The sequence below is a fragment of the Eumetopias jubatus genome, unplaced genomic scaffold (genome assembly GCF_037043125.1).
Source record: "Eumetopias jubatus isolate StellerSeaLion01/CBP00866 unplaced genomic scaffold, mEumJub1_p1.0 scaffold_9, whole genome shotgun sequence".
Taxonomy (NCBI): Eukaryota; Metazoa; Chordata; class Mammalia; order Carnivora; family Otariidae; genus Eumetopias; species Eumetopias jubatus.
In genome coordinates, this window is record NW_028274815.1 from 109,570,857 (window position 1) to 109,585,895 (window position 15,039).

General features: G+C 43.0%; 1 protein-coding gene and 1 pseudogene across 1 annotated transcript in view; both read right to left on the reverse strand.

Moving 5' to 3' along the window:
• Window positions 1–15,039, reverse strand: part of CDS2 (CDP-diacylglycerol synthase 2) — a 63,415-nt gene that overhangs the window by 39,279 nt on the left and 9,097 nt on the right. The window lies entirely within an intron of this gene.
• LOC114220683 (ATP synthase F(0) complex subunit C2, mitochondrial-like) lies at window positions 9,415–9,884 on the reverse strand (annotated as a pseudogene).

A 15,039-nucleotide genomic window follows, 5' to 3' on the forward strand; every position in this document is an offset into this window, starting at 1 on the left:
TCTGTCAAATAGATAAATCAAATCTTCCAAAAACAAAAAACCACTTTTGGCCTCAAAGGAACATAAAGTCCCCCTCTTCCCCTCCCTATCTCTCTCCCTCTCTCTCTAAATATATATAGATAGACAGATTGTATATACATAATATATATAATTATGTATATTTCCCCCCCTAGTTTGCTCAAACTCAGGTTCTATCCTTAGGGCATCTGATCTGGAAACAAGGACTACTTTTGTATCCAGACAAAACTCCTCATGACTGCTTAATGCTAAGAGATTACCTTTTGGCTCCCAGTAAAATTTACAGGAAACTCCTATAACCAGTGCAAATTTTTCATGGTTTGCTGACTATTCTTCTTTATAGGATGAAAATGGTAAATATCGTGCTGGATATGCTAGTGTGACTCCTTTTGAAGTCACTGAGGCAGCACCTTTACCTTTACTTCAGCCCAAAAGACAGTTACAAACCCTTACTTGAGCTTAGCTCACGGTAAAATAGTAAGTATTTATACTGATAGTTGCTATGCCTTTGGGGTAACTCAGGATTTGGAATGTTATGGAAACAACTAGGTATCCCTACCACCAATGGGGACAAAATTAAATATGGCTTCTATGTCCAAAATTTATTAGATGCCATACTTTTGTTGGTTGCTCTGGCTACTATTAAGGTTCCTGGGCATCCCAGACTCAATTCCCTGGAGGCCAAATTGAACACCTTGCTGAAATTTCCGCCAAAAACACCATTCTCAAGGAAACCAACAGCCTAACTTATGTCATGTTCCAAAAGGATGTTCTCCCAAATGATAATTTGGAAAAACTGACCAGAGATACCCAACAATTGGCCCCAGAGAGAGAAAAACAATAGGAAATCTAATCATTGTTGGCTCAATACAAAGAGAACACTGGTTTGGACAACATTACAATCCAGCCCTACCAGAAATTCTAAAATCCCTACTACTTAAAACTGTACATGCCTTAAACCATTTGTCTACTGACAAAATGATAGCATTCAAGAACCAATATGTTTTAATATTGATAAATATGTTTGGGTCACCATTTGTATGTTTTCACTGGACACACAAACTAATCACAGTGATTCCCCGTACTTCTTCTGGAGCCCCCAGGAAGAAGGCATGACTTTGCCCATGGGACTTTCATCTGCTGAAAAATCTTACAACCATGTGAAGCCTGAAAACAAAAGCAATGTGAAAGAGTGTGACCAAGGCTTGGTGACATTTGAGCCCCTAGATTAAATTAAGTCTGAAGCTGGAATTCCCATGGTCTTTTAAGTTACATGAGCCAATGAATTCCTTTTTCATCAAATTTGAGCAGCTTCCTGTGTTTACAACTAAAACAGTCTTAGTTTTCTTCCTTTCCAATCACATCTTTTCTGTTCTTCTTCCCCCCACTTCTTTTTTTTAATCTTATTTTTTTAATTTGTTTATTTATTTATTTATTCATGAGAGACAGAGAGAGAGAGAGAGAGAGAGAGAGGCAGAGGGAGAAGCAGGCTCCCAAGGAGCAGGGAGCCTGATGCGGGACTCGAACCCAGGACCCTGGGATCACGACCTGAGCCGAAGGCAGACGCTTAACCATCTGAGCCACCCAGGCGCCCCTTCCCCACACTTCTTAAATGCAGGTTGTGTTTGTACATCGTATCCTTAGTGAGTGATCCACTGCCATCAGCCTCTCTTCTTTGGACTCATCCTCCATAACACTAGCTATGTCCTCTCTCTCAAGCAACAACACTGTATATCAACCTGCCAATAAGACACTTCGATGTCCAACCAGCACCTCAAACTTGATATGTCCAAATTCATCACCTCCTTTCCAACCCACACAAGCAAGCTCTTCCTTCTGTTTTCCTCCAAGACCCTAATTTACTTGAGATGCACTCCATGGGGAACACTGATCTTCACCACTGTCTCCAACCCCCTGTTGAAAACCACAGGCCCCAAATGGCATCACTTACACCAACTTCCCAAACTAGAGCTTAACACCGAATCTAATTGCAGTTTCAACTTCCCCCAGAAATGTAGTTTTAACTGGTTGGTCGGGAATTTTTAATCAGTGCTGGTAGGTCTGCCACATGGACCCTCTCTATCCCCCAAAGGGAGATAAGGTAATCTGCATGAGAAGACCCCCAGCTTCTCTCCCCTTGCCTGGAACAAACCTTTTGCTAATAACTTTCTTCCACCCCCAGCCCCCATAAAAACCTTCCATTCCCTACAACTCCTCAGAGCTCCCCTCTGCTTGCTAGATGGGATGCTGCCCGATTCATGAATCATGTAATAAAAGCCAATTAGATCTTTTTAAAATTTACTTAGTTGAACTGTTAACACCCCCCCACTACACACACACACACCCCTCATCAGTTCTCAAACTAAAGACCCTCTTACTACAGGGTCTTCCCTTATTCCCATTCCCACTGCTAGTAACCTTGCTGACGTCTGCATGTCAACCTTTCTCTACTTCACTGGCCTCCCAATTGGTTCTCCACCAATTCCTCCCTTCTCTAATTTATTTGGCACACAGTCCCAGATTAATCTTCATAAAGCACAGCTCTGATTACACCCCTCCTCCACTCATTTTTGCCTAGTGAATTAAAGATAAACTACCTCCATCCCAGGCCCTGCACACACCACATGCTCCATCCAAGCACAACTAACTACCCGTTGGCCTTGATTACATCCCACCCTTCCTTCTTTTCCCCCTTTGCTCCTTGCCTTTTCTCCTTCCTGCTCATCTTTCAAGTCCCACCTTAGAAGCCACCAAGACTTAAGGAAGGTCTTTACTGATTCTCATCTGTAGCAGACAGGAATAAAAAATGGCCCCTCCCTCAAAATAAATTGACCTAGGAATCTGTGAATATTACCTTACATAGCAAAAGAGTAAATATTCGGGGCACCTGGGTGGCTCAGTTGTTAATCATCTGCCTTCAGCTCAGGTCATGATCCCAGGATCCTGGGATCGAGCCCCGCAATGGACTCCCTGCTCTGCAGGAAGCCTGCTTCTCCTTCTCCCACTCCCCCTGCTTGTGTTTCCTCTCTCGCTGTGTCTCTGTCAAATAAATAAATAAAATCTTAAAAAAAAAAAAAAGAGTAAATATTCCCTTATATGTGTGACTGAATTAAGGGTCCTGAAAGGAGGCGTATCCTGGATTATCCAGTTGGCCCCTAAATGCAATCACCTGTAACCTTATAAAAGGGAGGCAGAGAAAAATTGGACACACAGAAGAGAGGCAATGTGAAGAGAGCACAGATATGTGGCCAATAGCCAAGGAATAGCAATAGTCACCAGAAGCCGGGAAGAGGCGAGGCATGGATTCTCCCCTAGAGACTCTGAAAGGAATGCAGGCCTGCCAACACTTTCATTTCAGCCTTCCAGCCTCCAGAAGTGATAGAATAAATTACTGTTGTTTCAAACCACCCAGTTCCTGGTAATTTGTTAGAACAGCCCCAGGAAACTAACAGACCATCCTTCCCACCAAATTTATCTCCTACAAATAAAGTTCCCACAGGATGTTACTTATACCTCTCTCACACCATTTGTTGCCCATTTGTATTTAAGAGGGAACTTGCCATAATCTGATTTGATTTCGAGCTCATCAAAAGTAGGGACTGCATTATTCATCTTTGTTTATCTTGAATGCCCCTTGCCTGAATCTAGTAAAAGCTAAATAAGTGTCTTTTTAAAACTCATTGAATTTTAATGTTGGTCTGTTTTTTGGTTTTTTTGTTTTTGTTTTTTGAGACAGAGAGAGAGAGAGAGACTGAGAGTGCACACACAGGAGTGGTGGGGAAGGGCAGAGGGAGGGAAAGAGAACCTTAAGCAGGCTCCACACCCAGTGTGGAACCCGACCAGGTGGGGCTCAATCTCATGACCCCGAGAGATCATGACTGGAGCTGAAATCAAGAGTTGGATACTTAACTGAGCCACCCAGGTGCCCCAAAATTCATTAAATTTTACTCAAATTCATCAATCTTTATTTACAAAGCCTAGAATAATGGTGTGCCAGCATTTGTATGAGGAAGACCGCCCTAGAGCTACAGCTATACAAATCCAGCTAATGACTAAAAGGGCTGCATTTTCAGCGTTTTCCCAAAGCTTAAAATGACTGGGGCCAGGGAGCTGGTGAGGGAGACCCCCGGGGGCACCCATAAAACCCAAAGTGGTCATGAACTGTATTTGCAGACGGTAACTAATGTTGCCAGGAATAATGACTAAGTGGGCAGAGTAAAACCTTTCAGAGCCCTAAATGGTTCAGTCTTGCCCTACAAAAGGTGTAAGTCTGCACATTTCCCTTGAGTAATGGAAAATGCTCCAGGAAGAGTAAGAACACACCTGTCCTTTGAGCCAATCAGATTCATTAGTGGAAGAGCCCTACTAACACTTTAAAATGCTACCCTCGGGGTGCCTGGGTGGCTCAGTCGGTTAAGCGTCTGCCTTTGGCTCAGGTGATGATCCCAGGGTCCTGGGATCGAGCCCCGCATCGGGCCCCCTGCTCTGCAGGAAGCCTGCTTCTCCTTCTCCCACTCCCCCGCTTGTGTTCCCTCTCTGGCTGTGTCTCTCTGTCAAATAAATAAATAAAATCTTTAAAAAAACAAAATGCTATCCTCATATTAAAAAATACCTGCTTTGTTCTCCATAACATCACTACCACCTGAAATTATTACACATTTGTCTCCCCCACTGGAACACAAAGTCCACATGGAAGGGACTTGGGTTATTCACTGTGACATCCCCATGGCCTATATACGAGGTCCCAAATACAGGTTTCTTCACAAAGGGAGGAAGAGAGAGAAGATGACAGGTTAAGGAACAACTAAGGAGTTCTCCACTCCTGAGTCTGTAGGTTAAAATGGCAAGCATAATTTCTCACAGGGCCAGCCACTCTGCACAAAATGGCACCAGCTCACGGCATTCACCCAGATTTGCAAATTCCGTAGTGGAAGGAATGAGAAATTCTTAAGAACGTTCTAAGGATGAGACATCAAACGTCCAAAACCAAGGTGGGTAGCAGAATGAGAAAATAATGTCCAGCAGCTGCTGACTGCTTTTCTGTCCAGCAATTTTGCAAAAGGGAAATACCTGCTTCCTGCAGCTTAGGCTTCCAGAAGCTAAGCCCCTGCCAAACTGGTTGTCACTCCATGCAAAGACAGACTGATGCATCAACCAAAAAAATTACTCACCATCTGTGTAACAAGCACAGCTGTAGCGGCCACTCCAGTCTTCACACTGTGGACAGGCTGGCTGTTGTCCCCACCCAACTCCATCTCAGCTGAGAAGTTGAGGTTTGGTGAATAGAATAAACTCTAACACCTCAGTTATCTGGTATTAAGGAAAAATCCACTAATCCACAGTGAAATTTCTAGATAACCAAAATGTACCTGCTTCATCAATTAAAAAAAAAAAATGGCTTTCTTATAAATGTTTGGGGTTGCAAATCTTCTACCCAAAGATTATTATGCACCTCTATAATGAGGACACATTTAACGACATCATCCTAGGGTTCCTTTGTTAAAAAAACAAAATTCAGCTGAGTAAATTTTAAAGATTTTATTGGCTTTATTCAATGAGTCATGAATGGGGCAGCATCCCATCTAACAGACAGAAAGGAGCTCTGAGGAGCTGTACAAAATGAAAAGACTTTTATAGGCAGAAGTGAGTAGGAATAAGGAAGTCATGCTAGGCCAAAGCAGACTGGTTACTGTGAGGTCATTCTCCTTTAGGGGATGACAGGGGTCTATCAGGCAGATTACCTAACTGGTGCTGTCAGATGACTTCTGACTAGTTTAAGATTCCATTTCTGGGAGAGCCGAAACTGATTATTAAGTTTCAGTTTGGTGATGTAAGTCTCCATTTAGAGACTGCTATCTTGTTTTCAGTGCCTGGAATCTCTATTGTTCTGCCTGGGCAGGATTCAGGCACTAACGAATGAAGATGCTGTCTGCCCCAATTGTACAGACTTTGTGCTTAGTGCTCAAGTTTGAATCCCAGAGAATCCTCCCTCAGTCTCAGGCCACTGGCTATCTGCAGACATGTCTTCAGAGTGTTTCCAAGCTGCCTCTCTCCCAGATAACTCGATGGAGAACTCAGATGGCCCAGGCTCTAAGAACTAGGCCTGACCTAAGAATGGACACAGCGAGTGAGCAATTCACAGTCCGAGAGGGTCCTCAGACTCAAGGTGCCCAAACAAGGGTTTCTAGGCATGCACTGTTAAACATCAGTCCCTGCTGTTCCAGAGTCATTTATTCCAAGAGGTCCTGGCTGCGAGCAATAAGCTCTCAACCAGAAAGGCTTGAGATTAACAGGACTGACAGGACACTTAGGCCCTGCAGGTAGATATTCTGCAGCCTGAGGAGACATCGGGTGAGAAGAAATCTATCCATAGGCTTCTACACACAGAGAAGGAAATGTGAGTCAGCATGCTTTGTGGCTGGTGACAGTGGGGAGCTGTCTACACCTAGTCCAATTCATCTGTCACACCTGCATGCCATCTATGCACCTGTAGAGTTTCATTCTATTAGGGGGACGCAGAGGATGAATGCCATGAAAGCCTCCAAACCACACGACTTCCCAAAACAATATGCAAATGTATACTACTCACAGTCACAAAAATATTCTCGGTACTTACTTAGAATTGTAATATTGGAATTCACTAAAGCTACATTAATAATGAATATCAATCCCATAAACACAAGTAAGAGAGAGTGGTAAACTAGACAAACAAAACAAAACGAAACAAAAGGCTGCAACCGACTTTCCAAAGAAGCAAGTCTATCTTAAGGAGAAGAATACCCCAGAAGAATGGGAAAGGGGGAACCGGTACTAGCTGTGTGATCTTAGGAGAGATCGTGTCACCTTCTGGGCCTCAGCTTTTTCATCTATAAGACAGAAACAATTCCTATCTCAGGGGTATTGGTGTTTTTTGAGCTGTGGATTGAAAACTACGGGGTCTTAAAATCAGTTCAGTGGGTCACAACTAGCAAAAAATAAAATAAAATATGGTTCCAGAAATCAGGCTACTTCTGAAAGGGGTACACATCATGTTAATATAATGTGGTACTTCAGTACTAGAAATAAATACTGACACGCCAATATTTTCTTTTTGCTCTCCAACTCTAGTCACTAAGCTCAACAAATTCCTCCTGAAACCAGAGGCCTGGTTCTCACTGCCTAGCCAGTTGTTAATCTTCACAGCTGACTTAGCACCACTCCACCTTCTGACCACCATATGTGCTAGGGACAGCCAAGCCTGACAGTAACCAGGAGCTTATGACCAAGTCGGCAGGAGGGCTGTGCCTTCAAGCTTTCTTCTCCCAGGGACAGTCAGTTTTGCCTCCCTGCCAGAAACGATCATGACAGATCAACACATATCCTTTACTGAATCTTGTGGGAGCTACAGAACTCCAAGTCAAGGAGCCCAACTCCAGAGACTCTATTTGCTGATGAGACAGCACTAACCAGAATTTGGACAGTCAATTTCCATAGAAGACTGGAGAGTGAAGGAAGATGAAGAAATGGGGTGCAGGAGCAGAGAGGGTTCCACGGAGAAGCAGGGGCTGAAGTGAGCATCAGAGGGTAAGGTCTCCATGCCACACAGGCCTCACATTGGTGCAGCCTCCAGGGCCCGTGCTGAGATGCCCCTGCTTCCAGCATGCAGGCCCCAAAGAACTCTGGGGCCACTACCCCACCTCCTCTCTCCAAAACAGGTGCAGAGTGAGGCAAGTGCTCTCCCACCCCAACAGCCTGTTGGCTAACCCTGAGATGCTCACAGGTCCTCCTGTGTTAGGGGCTCTTTGGCCAAGCCATGGAAGGAAATGACTATGGAGGCCAAGAAGGCAGAATGGCTAAAGCAAAGAGCATGGAACTCAGACTCAGCCTACCTGGGTTCAAATTCTGACTTGAAGTTCAGGCCTTTTTGCTCATCCCTGTAAAATAGGAGTCAATACTTCTGATAATCCAGGTAGCCTGCCTCTAGATATATATACACAAGTCACCAGCTGGTCACTGCATGTGCAGGACACGTGTAATACATCACAGCCCTGCTGAACAGCGCCCCCTGGCCCTCAAACACCTGCTAGGTGATAACTGCAGCGTGTCTATGAAAAATTAGATTTTCAGTTTCCTTAACTATTAAAAAAAAAAACAAAACCTCTTACAAATCAATAAAATGTAGCCATGCCAATAGAAAAAAATCAGCAAGAGACAATTTGCCAAATACAAATAACCTGTATACTTAACCTCACTAATAATCAATGACATAAAAAATAAAATGGCCATAGAAGCCATTTTCTCACATCAGACTGAAGAGATAAAAAGAACATTCACGGTGGACCAGACTTGGAGAAAATGAGTACGCTTATACAGTACTCATGCAAATGAAATTAGTACCACCTTTCTGAAAGGCAATTTGGAAGTATGTATTAAGAACCTTTAAATGGTTCACATCTCCTCTGATCTAGTCATTCCTTGACGAGAAATATACCCAAAGTGAGTATCTAGCGAAATACGTCATTTACATGAGGATGTTCATCATGCCCTTATAAGAAGAAACAACTTATATGACCTACTTAACAAAAATAGGGAAAAACACCAAGCAGCCACAGAAAAAAGATTAGCAGGGCACAATAAAAATGTCAGCGGCAGTTATATTCTAGGTAGTAAAATTAAAGGTAAATTTTTAAATATTTTCCCATCACCTCCACATTTTCCACCAAACAAGTATTGTTTCCATACTTTAAAAAAAGTACCAAATGGATATATCTAAGCCTCTCAACTTCTCTGTGCTGACACCTTTACTGGCTTCCTCCTAAACTTTCTGGCCTGGCCCTCAGGCCTTGCCACTGGGACCCCTCACTTATTCTTGGTCCATCTTTCCAGACACATTCCTGCTCCTTCAGCTCAAATGTCACCACCCCACAAGCTCTCCCTCTGCCCCCGCCCAAGCAGTGCTAAACAAGTCAGAATGATGAGCAAGCCCTAGTCCCACATGGATAACCACAGGAGACAACATGAGATTCTTCAAAGTAACCAAAACAACCAGCCCGAGGTCAGCTTCCCCGACCACATTATCTATAGTGAACTCGTCAAAGCTAAGAGACATTTGTGATGAATGAAGATGGAAATCCTGGGCCAAATTTCCCTGGAAAAAAAGGGGGCTTGAAAAATCTCAAACCATCCTGGTTTTCCAACCCCTTTTTGATCCCCTGGACACTAAAAGCCTTTGGTTTTTCAACTTCAAATAACAGCTCATTCTTAGATTTTGGATTTTCTTTTATCAATACGGTATTTATTGGTCTTCCCTTTATCAAACCCTGAGCCAACCACTTTGCACAGGCTGCCTGGGGAGGTATAAGAAAAGGAACATACAGGGCAGACGAGACACGGGAGAAAGATGGAGACACAGCTCCTTCACATAGTGAAGAGGATGAGAAAGGCCGCCATCAGGCAAAAGAGCCCCATGGTCTCCAAGAGGGCAAAGTCCAGAATGGTGTAGAAGAGCTGTTGCTTCAGAGACAGGTTCCTGACATGACCAGTGATGAAATCCCCAAACATAGTCCCAATTCCAGCCCCAGAGCCAGCCATCCCTACCATGGCAGCCCCAGCCCCGATGAACTTCCCTTGAAATGGCTCTGGTTCACCTGCGGCTGGGAATAAGTGAGGTCAGAGGACACGGGGCTGCCAAGCTGCTGAGGCTCTCATCTGTCAGTGTCTCCAGTGGTGCTTTTATTGATTTATTTTTTATTTATTTATTTTTAATTTATTTATTATTATTTATTTTTTTTATTTTATTTTTATTTTTTATTTATTGATCGGCTCAACAGCTGAGAGGTGCTCCTGCCCAAGAAGGGGGTGGAGAGGAACTTCGCACAGACATACATTTTCAGGGGATGAGGGGCTGCGGCAGGAGAACTGCTCCCAGGGCACAAAAGACAGAGAGCTCATATTTTGGATACTTTAAGAACAATGAGAGGGGCGCCTGGGTGGCTCAGTCGTTAAGCATCTACCTTCAGCTCAGGTCATGATCCCAGGGTCCTGGGATCGAGCCCCGCGTCGGGCTCCTTGCTCTGTGGGAAGCCTGCTTCTCCCTCTCCCACTCCCACTGCTTCTGTTCCCTCTCTTGCTGTGTCTCTCTGTCAAATAAATAAATAAAATCTTTAAAAAAAAAAAAAAAAAGACCAATGAGAAATGTAAGAGTCGTGTGTTAGAACACCAAACCCTGTAATCCGGATAATTCTTCCTGAGACCTAGGAAAGAGGATGTCCAACCACAGCAACTAGGAATCAAGCAGAACCCTCTAGAATAAGGAGATGTCGCCTGTCTGATAAAAAGCCTCTAGGAAAGGCTGATATCTCTGGAAGAAATGGTTCTTTGTCAGCAGTGCTCAAAATAGCTACTCTCCTATAGTGTGTTTTCAACAGACCACTATGTGAAAACTGAAAATTCTCTGTACAGAGAATTCTGTGGAGCAGATAGAAGATAGAAATGGCAACCCATTCAAGAGAAAACTGAGAGTCTGGCTGACATCCCTGTGAAAAAACAAAGCCCATGTGGCCCTTACTCTCCCAAAACTATAGGGGGTGACAGACGTCAGCCTCAACATGGCAGACTAGACTGCAGCAGGAAATTCTATTTAAAGTGGCCAGTGAAGGAGACCTTTGTGCTTCTACAAACTACCCTCATACTCAAACAGTAGGATGGGACACTACACACCGACAGTCAAAGGGAGTACAGAAGATTTATGATTTATGCCTTCAGAGGGAAGCCCCTGGAAAAACTGGCTAAAGGCAATCAGAATGCAGGCTGGCTGGTCAGTCCCCCTGAGCCTGCTTCCATATGTGACATAATGGAACCGACCATTCCTCAACGGATTATTTTTCCACCAATGACCTCTTATTTAGAAGACTATTATTATTTTAAAGACTGAATTTATCAGTAACTGATTCATTTCTCCAAAGAGAAGTGCCCCATCACACTAAGAACCTAGCCATGGCCTCCTTCTTAGGCCCTTCAGGCAGCAGGAGAGAGCTGCCAGGACCTGCACCCCCACCAGCAAGTGACTGTTCCAACATCTAGGGAATGTACTTTTCTGTTGCAATGGTGGAAAGAGGCTGCTGTGATGATTTTTATCTGAAGTCATCTAGTTAAAGCAGCACCACTGGGCGCCTGGGTGGCTCAGTTGGTTAAGCGACTGCCTCCGGCTCAGGTCATGATCCTAGAGTCCCGGTATGGAGTCCCACATCGGGCTCCCTGCTCAGCAGGGAGTCTGCTTCTCCCTCTGCCTGCCGCTACCCCTGCTTGCACTCACTCTCTCTCCGTCTCTCTGTCAAATAAATTTTATTATTTTATTTATTAAAAGATTTTATCTTTTAAAAATATATAAGAACTTAGCAAGATCCATAAAATGGGAAATGTATAAAGGTTTATTGTTCAGAAAAACTTAGGTCCTATCACTTTCTGAGATACCATCTTCCGTGAAAAGATTTTTGGACCATTGTGGAAAATAACGTTGGCAAGGAAATAACACAGTCTGCTCCTCATTCTACTTGACCTCTCCATTCTATTTGACACAGCTTTTCTTTCTTCTCAAAAACTTGTTCTTTCAGGATCTGGTAGCACACCACCCTCTCCTGACTCTTCCCTGATCTCCTACCCAGTGTCCTCTCCTCCATCAGCCAACTCCAACTGAACACAGGTACTTCCCGTGATCGGCCGTCAGCTCTTGCCCTTCTTAATGTCAAGAGCAGAAGCCCAGATTTCAATCAAGAGGAACCATGTTTATCCTTCACCCCAAACACAGAACAACAAAAGTGTTGCAACAGGCTGCTTCTAATGTAAGATCAGCTCAGTCTCTCAAAACTGAAAATTTCCTGTTGATGAAAGCAGACAGAGCACATGCCTTTTAACCTCAATATCCCACTGAACTGAAGTCAATAAGCACAGTAAGGAATAAAACCATGGCCTTTTAGGCAGAAATAGTAAGGGACAGGGACCAACCACATACATGAGATTTCAACAAATTTCTACATAACAAAGTAGACTGAAGAACTAAGATGGAGGAAATAAAACGGAAAGTGTAGCCAAGAGCATATACTTCAGAAAGCCTCCAGAGAAAATAGAAGCCCTCTGCCCTCTGCTACCGTGGAGGAGTTCTGGACTGAGATCTGACATACGAGATGGTAGATGAGATTTAGGAGGTTCGGCTCCCCATCCGCTCAACCTAAAATGAAGCCTATTAAGCAGCAGGCCCCATCTAAGCACACAGAGGTCTCAGACAAATTCCCAGTCAGGAGAAAGGTAAGCCAAGACATTACTGCTCATTCTTTCCTTGTCCAAATGGGAAAGCTTATTTGGGTTATCCTGCCCCCTTCAGCCCGACCCTCTTCCACAAGTGTCCTTGAAGGGGAGGGGGATGGAAGATAACCTTTAGTGCATGGCAACCAGACCCAGTGAGACTACTGGACATCAAACTGCGATGCAGAACTCTGGGCTGCATACAAGGACTAACAACTGGATGGGCTTGGTGCCGCCCGCCTTGGGAGTAAGTGGTATGTTCTGCAGACTGGAAGAAAAGACTGATCAAGCAAGCACACACTGCAAACCCTCCCCAGTTAGCATTTTCCTGGGAAGACACACAAAGATTGTTAATATGCAAACTACATACAATGCACATGATCCTCAACATGATGTTTTCAGTCAATGTTTATATAGGAAACAAACATCTGTGTCTCAAAAAATCCATTTTTTTTACAGACTTATTTATTTTTAGGGAGAGAGAGTGAATGAGAGCACGTGGGCAGCGCGGGGGGGGGCAGAGGGAGAGGGAGAATCTCAGACTCCCCGCTGAGCACGGAGCCCAACGCAGGGCTTGATCCCACAACCCTGAGATTATGACCTGAGCCAAAATCAAGAGTCAGACACTTAAATGGCTGAGCCACCTAGGCACCCCCATTTGACATTTTTAACAAAACAATACATGGGGAAATTTTTGAGTTATATTCCAAATAACAGTGGGAGGAGGTCAGAATCATTAAACATATCAAATCATTAGTCAAAATTCAAAAGGAATGTATGGTCTTCAAAATTACTGGTATTTTGAGAGTGGTCACATTGGCAACATACACTCTGTGAATATATGATAAGAGGCTTTCTTTTAGGAAAAAAAACGGCCTGATGTCTTATAGCACCATACAAAGAAATTTTTAACATAACAACCAGGGGTATAATAAAGCTATATTCTGTAGTTTTTTCATCCTAAAGCATGGTCTACAAGAAGATGAAAGCTTGCCAGTTCAGGAAGCTCTACTACAACACCAAGCAAACATGACTGGGTTACACAGTCTGACAATCCACTTGATAATGGATCCCATTATTAGGTTGACCATATAAGATATCCTCCAAACCGGGACACTGCAGAGCAAAGGAAAGTATCACCCACTTCATCACATCCATTAGCAATGACTGCTTCAACCCTTCTCTTCCTTGGTGAGTAATACAGTTCATTAAAGCTGCAGTTCTTGCCTTTTTTTTTTTTTAATCTCAAGACCTCTTTACACTTTTTTAAAAAGATTTTATTTATTTATTTGACAGAGAGAGAGCATGCACAGGCACAAGCAAATGGGGCAGCAGGCAGAGGTAGAGGACGAAGCAGACTCCCCACTGAGTTGGGAGCCCAACGCGGGGCTGGATCCCAGAACCCTGGGATCATGACCTGAGCCGAAGGCAGATGCTTAACTGACTGAGCCACTCAGGCGCTCCCCCTCTTTACACTATTACTGAAGATCTCAATAGTTGTCTATGTAAGTTACATTAATCAATACTTGCCATTATTAGATATTAAAACAAATTCCCAAAATATAAGAATACATAAGTGTGGCAGTTTCTTAAGAAATTAAACACAGAATTACCATATGATCCAGCAATTCCACTTTGGGGTCTATGCCCAAAATAACTGAAAGCAGAGATCCCAACAGATATTTATACACCCATGTTCATGGCAGCATTATTCATAATTTGGGTTGTTTGCAGGTTAGGGTTACTGCAGAGAACACTGCTTTCAATATTCTAGAACTTGTCTTTTAGTGAACATTATGAACATTATGCACGGATTTCTATCAGGTAATCACCTAGGAATGTTCATAGAATTTGTATAAATGTAGGTTTTATTTAAGATTTTATTTATTTATTTGAGAGAGAGAGAGAGCACGCACATGAGTGGGGTGGGGTGGTGTAGATGGAGAGGGAAAGAATCTCAAGTAGACTCTAAGCTGAGCGAAGAACCCAGCCCAACACGGGGCTCGATCTCACCACCCTGAAATCACGACCTGAACTGAAACCAAGAGTTGGACACCGAACCGACTGAGACATCCAGATGCCCCTATATATAGCCTTCAGTAAATATTTGCCAGTTTCCAGAGTGGTTGTACCAGTTTATACTCCCACAAACAGTATATGAACTCCATATACTTGCCATCCCTTAGTATTTTCAGTCTTCTTAATCTTAGATATGCTGATGGGTGTGCAGTAAAATCTCATTGTGGGTTTTAATTTGCACTTCCCTAATGACTGATGATGTTGGGCACATTTTCATATATTTACTGATCATATGAAGAGCCCATATGTCTTTTTTACATATTCATTTTGTAGGAATTCTTTACACAGATTCTGGATGAGTCTTGTGTCAAATATTTTTTATATCTTCTCATCTGTGGACTTCCTTTTCATCTGTAGACTTCCTTCTCATCTGTAGATTTTCTTTTCATTTAGTTCCTAATTTTAATGTAGCTCTATTTACCAACTCTTTCTTTTACAGTTAGTGTTTTATTAGGGGCTTTTAAATATCACTATACCATTATCACACCTATAAAAATTAACAATTCCTTTATATTAAATCTCCAATATTTGAATTTACCCAAAATTTTCAATTTTTTTCATAGCAGTTTGATTGAATCAGGACCCAAATAAGGTCCAAAAATCATTAATATACCTTAAGTCTTTTAATGTGTAGATTTTATCATATCTATTGCTCCCACTTTT